At 46.5% G+C, this 5,347-nt stretch overlaps 1 protein-coding gene across 2 annotated transcripts in view; it reads left to right on the top strand.

Moving 5' to 3' along the window:
- Positions 1–5,347, top strand: part of LOC125487255 (cysteine protease ATG4D-like) — a 9,632-nt gene that overhangs the window by 442 nt on the left and 3,843 nt on the right. The gene's annotated exons all lie outside the window — the stretch shown is intronic.

Consider the following 5,347-nt stretch of genomic DNA (forward strand, 5'->3'; position numbering starts at 1 on the left):
CCCCCCCCTCACCCCGTTCTCTTCGCTAATGTCCTTTGGGGAAAGAAATCTGCCATGCTTACCCAATCTGGCCTACGTGTGACTCTAGACCCTTGGTCGCATGCCTTCTGGGATGGAGCACTCACTCCAAAGGTAATTGGGGGTGGGCAACATGCTGGCAAAAGACCCATACCTTGTGTAAGTAAAGAATAAAAGGAAGCTCTTGTGAAAGTATTAACTTGTTATCCTTGGGATTAACAGCTGGCATTATCTAACTGTAGTCACAATTTGCAATTGACCACTAACCCCTCACTGTATTGACACCCATAACTTTGTTTATACTTTGAACAAAGTAAAACATCCTAAGCTGCTTCACAGGTGTGTTATCATACAAAATTCAACATTGAATCAGGTAACACAACAGGACTGATGGCCAAAAGCACAGTCGAAGAAGCTATTTTAATAAACATCCTAATGGGGGTTGGGGGGGCGGGGGTGAGAGAGAGAGAATGAGAATGGATGGATGGAGAGATAGATAGATAGATGGATGGAGAGGTTTTGGGCCCCAGGAGCTGCTGGTGCTGTTGTTGATGAAGGAGTGATAACACTGGTGCAAGAAGCCAGAACTAGAAGAGAGCGGGTCTGAGGGCTGGAGGAAGTTATGATATCGAGGGTCAAAGTAGTGGAGGGATTTGAAAATTTTAAGTATGGATGTTGCTGAACTGGGAAGCAGTGTGTGTCAAGGGCACAAACTGATCGTACTGTCATCCACTCAAATTCGTTTCTATTCCCAGGACTTCTAATGTATGAAACTCCTAGGTTTTCCTTTCTACTACATCTTACATGTTTTCAAAACCCAAGATTAGTCTTAGAAAAAAAAAATCACAGAAATCTCTGACCCTTTCGTGTGTTGATGTTGTCCTTCTGGCACCCTTCCCTTCAACTCCATCCTCTCCATAGGTATTTCTGAAACCAAGCTTTGGGAAAGTCACCAATCTTGGAGAAGCAAAATATTTCTGAACTTCCTTTTCAAATCGTTAGGGCTGGATTTGTAGTTGAAATTATTGCTTTGTCTCCGAGTCTCCACTGTTGCGCATTCTGATCAATCAAATTGTGACTATTATTGTGATTAAGTAACAATGTTAATTTTCATGCAGCCTTTTTACACAGACAGAATAGAGGGGGGGAAAGAAACCCTCTGCTGCCATCTGTCTCTGGAAGGCTTCAGACCGTTGTCCTGACCATGTCGTTCCCCATGTCCATGTGGGTTCTCTCATGTAGGGTTTTGGTGAAGGGTCACTCAAAGCTGGTGGTTTCCACGCTGTGCAGATAGGGAGATGCTTCTGGAGAGTTGACTTTGTGACCCCGTTTACACTGAGATTCTTGACTGCGGAATGAACTGGTTTGGAAGCACAGTTATAGTCATTATTGGGACTGTCTTCTCATGCTTACTCAAGCATTGAAGGTTATTTATCAGAAGTAGTTTTGGTGCAGCACTGACTGTACATGTAACGGCACACACTGTCCTAGCGCTGACTGTATCAAATAAATGGATAATGTATTAGCTGGTTACTTTACCTGAGGGTCTATTTACGAATTGTTCCCCATCTTTTCTTTATTTGAAATTTCTGTGCAGACAGATTTCTTAAAATAAAAGATGATTTGACTTTGTTAGCAAATTTATGTGACCCTTCTTGTTCCTTCTGTACTTGAACTTCCAGCCTCCTCAGCTGATACATTTGTGTCCTTGCCATGACCATACAGCAGACATCTCCCTAAAGTTCGCCCATGGCCTGCTTTTAATGTTTGAAATTCCAGTTTTAAAATAACCAGCAACACAGTTTTGTGCTTCAAACAAGATTGAAGTCAGTGTTTTACATACTTGCTACAGAGTCATACAACATTGAAGCAGATCCTTCAGTCTGGCTTGTCCATGCCAACCTAAATAGATATCCTAAATAAATCTGGTCCCATTTGCCCCATATTCCTCTAAACCCTTTCTATTTGTATACCCATTCAGATGCCTTTTAAATATCGAAATTGTACCAGCATCCACCACTTCCTCTGGCAGCTCGTTCCATACGTGCCCACATGCGTGAAAAAGTTGTCCCTAGGGTCACTTTTTAAATCTTTCCCCTCTTGCCTTAAACCTATGCCCTCTAGTTTTGGACTCCCCTACCCAGGGGAAAAGACCTATGGGTATTCACCTTATCCATGCCCCTCATGATTTTATAAACTTCTATAAAGTCACCCCTCAGTCTCCGACACTCCAGTGAAAATAGTCCCAGCCTGCCCAGCAACATCCTTGTAAATCTTTTCTGAGCCATTTCAAGTTTAATAGCATCTTTCCTATAGCAGGGAGACCAGAATTGTATGCAGTATTCTACAAGTAGCCTCAGCAATGTCCTGTACAGCTGTAACACGATGTCCCAACTCCGATACGCAAATGTTCTGAGCAATGAAGGCGAGTGTGCCAAACGCCACATTTACCACCGTCACTCCACTTTTGAGGAACTATGCACTTGCACCCCTAGGTCTCTTTGTTCGGCAATGCTCCCCAGGGCCCTGCCGTTAAGTATATAATCCTGCCCTGATTTCCCGTTCCAAAATGTAACATCTCACATTTATCTAAATTAAACTCCATGTCACTCCTTAGCCCATGCTTTCAGTTGTTTTCAGTTTTCGGTTATAAAAGTTTTACCTCGCGTGACTCCATTTTTGGAGTAAGTGAGGTAATATATTTGGGCGGTTGCTTTACCCGAAACACTACCTAGGTAGTGTCTCCCACCCATCCTCCTCCTCTAACCAAAAAAAAGGTTCTGAGCGCTGATTTGGTAAGGCTACTTTTTAGAATTAGAAGAATTAGAATCCCTACAGTGTGGAAACAGGCCCTTCGGCCCAACAAGTCCACACCGAACCTCAGAGCATCCCACCCAGATCCATCCCCCCATGACCCACCTAATATACACCCTCTACCTCCCTGAACACTATGGGCAATTTAGCATGGCCAATCCACCTAACCTGCACATCTTTGGACTGTGGGAGGAAACCGGAGCACCCGGAGAAAACCCACGCAGACACGGGGAGAATGTGCAAACTCCACACAGACAGTCGCCCGAGGCTGGAATCGAACCCAGGTCCCTGGCGCTGTGAGGCAGCAGTGCTAACCACTGTGCCACCGTGTATATTTTTTTTAAATTTGTCTGTTTGGGAATTCAGAACAGTGGGAATGGATGTTAGGGCAGTTGTATGCTCCTCCTGTAGAATGTGGGAGGTAAGGGTCACCACTAGTGTCCCCACTGACTTCATCTGCGGGAAGTGCACCCAACTCCAGCTCCTCAGAAACCGTGTTAGGGAACTGGAGCTGGAGCTGGATGAACTTCAGATCATTCGGGAGGCTGAGGGGGTAATTGAGAGGAGTTACGGGGAGGTAGTCACACCTCAGGTACAGGAAAAAAGTAGATGGGTTACAGTCAGGGGACGGAAAGGGAACAGGCAGACAGTGCAGGGATCCCCTGTGGCCATTCCCCTCAAAAACAAGTATACCGTTTTGGATACTGTTAGGGGGATGACTTACCAGGGGTAAGCCATGGGGTACAGGTCTCTGGCACAGAGTCTGTCCCTGTTGCTCAGAAGGGAAGGGGGGAGAGGAGGAGAGCATTAGTCATTGGGGACTCCATAGTTAGGGGGACAGATAGGAGATTCTGTGGGAACGAGAGAGACTCGCGGTTGGTGTGTTGCCTCCCAGGTGCCAGGGTCCGTGATGTCTCGGATCGTGTTTTCGGGATCCTTAAGGGGGAGGGGGAGCAGCCCCAAGTCGTGGTCCACACAGGCACCAACGACATAGGTAGGAAAAGGGATGGGGACGTAAGGCAGAAATTCAAGGAGCTAGGGTGGAAGCTGAGAGCTAGAACAAGCAGAGTTGTTATCTCTGGTTTGTTACCCGTGCCACGTGCTAGCGAGGCGAGGAATAGGGAGAGAGAGCAGTTGAACACGTGGCTACAGGGATGGTGCAGGAGGGAGGGATTCAGATACCTGGATAATTGGGGCTCATTCTGGGGTAGGTGGGACCTCTACAAACGGGATGGTCTACACCTGAACCAGAGGGGTACCAATATCCTGGGGGGGAAATTTGCTAATGCTCTTCGGGAGGGTTTAAACTAATTCAACAGGGGGGTGGGAACCTGAATTGTAGCTCCAGTGTACAGGAGGTTGAGAGTAGTGAGGTCATAAATAAGGTTTCAAGGTTGCAGGAGTGTACCGGCAGGCAGGAAGGTGGTTTGAAGTGTGTCTACTTCAATGCCAGGAGCATCCGGAATAAGGTGGGTGAACTTGCAGCATGGGTTGGTACCTGGGACTTCGATGTTGTGGCCATTTCGGAGACATGGATAGAGCAGGGACAGGAATGGTTGTTGCAGGTTCCGGGGTTTAGATGTTTCAGTAAGATCAGGGAAGGTGGTAAAAGAGGGGGAGGTGTGGCATTGTTAGTCAAGGACAGTATTACGGTGGCAGAAAGGACGTTTGATGACAACTCGTCTACTGAGGTAGTATGGGCTGAGGTTAGAACCAGGAAAGGAGAGGTCACCCTGTTGGGAGTTTTCTATAGGCCTCCGAAAAGTTCCAGAGATGTCAAGGAAAAGATTGCAAAGATGATTCTGGATAGGAGCGAAAGTAACAGGGTAGTTGTTATCGGGGACTTTAACTTTCCAAATATTGACTAGAAACGCTATAGTTCGAGTACTTCAGATGGGTCAGTTTTTGTCCAATGTGTGCAGGAGGGTTTCCTGACACAGTATGTAGATAGGCCAACAAGAGGCGAGGCCACATTGGATTTGGTACTGGGTAATGAACCAGGCCAGGTGTTAGATTTGGAGGTAGGTGAGCACTTTGGTGATAGTGACCACAATTCGGTTACGTTTACTTTAGCGATGGAAAGGGATCGGTATATACCGCAGGACAAGAATTATAGCTGGGGGAAAGGCAATTATGAGGCGATGAGGCAAGATTTAGGATGCATAGGATGGAGAAGGAAACTGCAGGGGCTGGGCACAATTGAAATGTGGAGCTTGTTCAAGGAACAGCTACTGCGTGTCCTTGAGAAGTATGTACCTGTCAGGCAGGGAGGAAGTGGTCGAGCGAGGGAACCGTGGTTTACTAAAGAAGTTGAATCTCTTGTCAAGAGGAAGAAGGAGGCTTGTGTAGAGATGAGGCGTGAAGGCTCAGTGAGGGCGCTTGAGAGTTGCACGTTAGCCAGGAAGGACCTAAAGAGAGAGCTAAGAAGAGCCAGGAGGGGACATGAGAAGTCTTTAGCAGGTAGGATCAAGGAAAACCCTAAAGCTTTCTACAGGTATGTCAGGAATAAAAGAAT

The sequence above is a fragment of the Rhincodon typus genome, chromosome 38, assembly GCF_021869965.1.
Source record: "Rhincodon typus isolate 14 chromosome 38, sRhiTyp1.1, whole genome shotgun sequence".
Classification (NCBI taxonomy): domain Eukaryota; kingdom Metazoa; phylum Chordata; class Chondrichthyes; order Orectolobiformes; family Rhincodontidae; genus Rhincodon; species Rhincodon typus.